This window comes from Xyrauchen texanus, unplaced genomic scaffold (genome assembly GCF_025860055.1).
Source record: "Xyrauchen texanus isolate HMW12.3.18 unplaced genomic scaffold, RBS_HiC_50CHRs HiC_scaffold_919, whole genome shotgun sequence".
Lineage (NCBI taxonomy): Eukaryota > Metazoa > Chordata > Actinopteri > Cypriniformes > Catostomidae > Xyrauchen > Xyrauchen texanus.
This window is the reverse complement of record NW_026266928.1, coordinates 1-3,951: the sequence shown is the minus strand read 5'-3', so window position 1 is coordinate 3,951 and position 3,951 is coordinate 1. Positions and strand designations below refer to the sequence as shown.

The 3,951-nt window shown below is 42.5% G+C and overlaps 1 pseudogene; it reads left to right on the top strand.

The window, feature by feature from the left end:
• Window positions 1–2,218: 2,218 nt before the first annotated feature.
• On the top strand, window positions 2,219–3,940 carry LOC127642847 (multifunctional procollagen lysine hydroxylase and glycosyltransferase LH3-like; annotated as a pseudogene).
• The last annotated feature ends 11 nt before the right edge of the window (window positions 3,941–3,951 follow it).

The window sequence follows — 3,951 nt, the reverse complement described above, 5'->3', positions numbered from 1 at the left end:
CACACACACACACACACACACACACACACACACACAGTGTTTCTGTAGCCGAGGGCTCTGATATTTCTAAAGATTTGCTTTATTTTTCTGATTCTGATTGGTCACTCCTGCGTTCTCTCTTCCCATTGGTTGCTTCTCTGTCCGTCATATTCTGCTGCTCGCTCATACGGCGACGGGGTGAAAATGGGGCGTTTCTTCAGGCTGACCCCAACGTTCCAGTTCGGGGAGTTCTGCGCTCGACCAACGGGTCAACTGAACCGAACCCGGTAGAACCGGAGCAAGCGAGCGCGATGACGGCAGTGCGCGTGATTCTGGCGCTGATTCTGAGCTTCCTTCAGCTCGGCCGGACCGAACCGCGACCCGGAACACCAGGTACAAGATTGTTCACATCACAGTCACTATCGGCAGTTAGTTTGTCTCAATGTCCAGTCGAACCCAATTCTGTCCTGACTCTGACGGAACTTGATCTGTAGTGATAATGATGGAGAACATTCTGGATCTCCTGCAGGAGCTTCTGTCATCTGGAGTTTGACCAGAGAAGGAAGTTTTTCTGTTTTTTATTAGTTAAACTTTATTTGACCAGATTAATTTACCCTGAAAATTAAAATAAATGAATTTCAATCGACAGCATTATTGTCATAATGTTAATTATAATGTTAATATGTCCCTCCTGTTCTTTAAGTGTGTGTTCCTGTGTGACTCTTCCAATAGAAGTCAATGGGGTTTCATCTGTGGAGGTTTAAAAGGCAGACATGTTCAAACTCATGTATTATTAGAGCTGTAAAGTTGTTTAAATAGTCATATTTCAGTGGTTTATATGCATATGGCTGTACTTTTGATACAGTGAATATGTTTTATTTTTATATATATATATTTAATCATGGTATTTTTATTTAAAATTAGTAACACTTGTGAGTCAATTTAAAAAGTTACTGGAGTTCCTTTGAGGACAAAAATGTCCATGTCAAAAAACTGACATAGTAATATTATATTTTTTACCTAACTACCAAATATTCATACATTTTCAAGATTTAACCCTTTAAATGTCAGTTTGTTTATATAATGCTAATGTTGTTTTTACACACACACACACACGCGCACACACACTTCTCAGCGCACACACACTTCTCAACACACACACACACACACACATATACACACATGTTGGTCTACCTATCATTATGAGGACTTTCCATAGACATAATGACTTTTATACTGTGCAAACTATAGATTCTATCCTCTAAACCTAACCCTACCCCTAAACCTAACCCTCACAGAAAACTTTCTGCATTTTTACATTTTCAATAAAACATTGTTTAGTATGATTTTTAAGCGATTTGAATTATGGGGACACTAGAAATGTCCTCATAAATCACATTTATAGCATAATAACCTTGTGATTACCAGTTTATAACTTACAAAATTGTCCTGGTATATCACAAAAACGCGCAAACTCTCTCTCTCACACACACACACACACACACACACACACACACACACACACACTTAACACGCACACACACTTCTCAACACACACACACACACACGCACACACTTCTCAACACACACACACACTGTCACTCTCACACACACGCGCACACACACACACACACACTTCTCAACACGCACACACTTCTCAACACACACTCTCACTCTCTCACACGCGCACAGACACACGCACACTTCTCAACACACACACACACTCTCACTCTCTCACACACACTTCTCAACACGCACACACACTTCTCAACACACACACACACACACACGCACACACTTCTCAACACACACTTATCAACACACTCACACACATATACACACACACACACACATATACACACACACACAGTCACACACACACACACACTATAATACAGTAAACAGTGAATAGGGGAAAAGCTTGTATTTGCTCAACAGGATAAACATGAGGAAAATGGCGCCATCTGGTGGAAAATATAAAAAATGTAAATGTTGAATGGCACTGGGATCAAATATTGCAGTTTTAATGGGTTTCAATGGGGACATTTTTGACCTGAAGGTCCCGAGGGAAACTGTTTTGTGTACTCAGTGTGTTATAGATGTGTTATAGATGTGTTATAGGAACTGAGGTTGAAATATCAACATTCCCCCAAAAATACACACCTTGGGTAAAATATATGCGTTGGCATTAACAGCCAAAATGATCGAAAAACACAAATGAAAAACACAAAAATGTCCCGAAGGTCACACAAGGGTTAAATACTCAAGATATGCTTTAACACACACACCCATCCCAAACTCTCAGTCTCCCTCCCACCTTACGCTACCGTGGTCATGCAATAAAGACCTATATATAACTAGAAGTAACCTGGCTAATTACAAGAAGGGAAATACAGATGTTTAAAACATGTGTGCAGACGGGCTGTTGGTGATCACCGCAGCTACAGAACTGACCGACGGCTACATGAGGTTCATGAGGACAATCAGACAGTTCAACTACACCGTTCACCCTCCAGATCTCCTGTGCGGCTCCGTTAGCTCATCTCACATGTGTGTTTGTGTGCAGGTCCTGGGTCTGGGCGAGGAGTGGAGGGGGTGATGTGGCCAGGACTGTTGGGGGTGGGCAGAAGGTCCGCTGGCTGAAGCAAGAGCTAGAGAAACACTAAGACAAACGAAACACCGTCGTCATGTTCAGTAGACAGGTGAGTACACACAAACACTTTCACAACGGAGCGATTCGTGGGACTTCCACCATAAGGGCGTTTGTCCTACACGTGTTTCGACGACGCAAACTAAAGTTTTAATGGCGTGCGTGCAGTTATGATGTGATTTTAGCCAGCGGTCCCGGCGAGCTGCGCAGGAAGTTTTCTGGATTTGCTCATCGTGTGGTTTTCTCTGCGGAGGGATTCTGCTGGCGGACCAAAGACTTGCTTCAAAATACCGGCGTGCATAACGGCAAACGCTACCTCAACTCTGGAGGTAAGAGAGAAGAGATTGTGTGAAGCCGCACAACTCATGACCGCTGATGCCGTGTCACTGTGTTTGTCGCGTGTAGGTTTTATCGGATACGTTCCTGAGATTTACGGCATTGTGCGGCAGTGGACATACAGAGACGATGATGACCAGCTGTTTTACACACTCATCTACCTGGACCAAGAGCAGAGGGTGTGTGTGTGTGTGTCTATTAGCTGAACTGTTACCTCTAACTGTATTTTTGTATCCCCAATCTGGAACGCCCAAATCCCAATGTGTCTGAGACCATCAATCTGCGCCTCTTATCACGTGACTTGTTGAGCACGTTACCGTGGAGGCGTAGCACATAGCTGGTGCAATAGTGAACAAAAAGCACATTTTGGGCTGACTACGCCATACACGCAGTTTGTATTTTCTGTGCTTTTGAATTTGGTATTGAAATAATAATAATAATAATTCCTTGCATTTATATAGCGCTTTTTCTAGGCACTCAAAGCGCTTTACATAGTATAGGGGAATCTCCTCAACCACCACCAGTGTGCAGCATCCACCTGGATGAAATCTAGAGGAACACGATTAATCGGTGCCGATTGTTGCTTTTGAAGCTGTCGTTATCAGCAAATATCTGTGGCGATCGTTGTCGATGTTTTCATCATTACAAAATAAAACATTTTGACATTTTATAAATCAATTTAAAAACTAGCGGCTGATTAATCGGCTGTCGGTCTTTCCCACTATCTTAGTTATCGTGATCGGCAAAATCCGCTGCTGTCGACCTCTCTTGAAAGCGGTCTTGCTTTCTAAATGGCACATTATGTCTGAAATATTCCCGATTGGAATCTGGAAATGGTGAATTGAATGTTTACATTGAGTTGTGTGGATGTTACGTGACTGTTCATGCTAAACACAGTTTCACTTTTCCAGAGAAAGTTCAACATTACGCTGGACCACAAATCCCACATATTTCAGAACCTTAATGGAGCTATAGGTACACACACA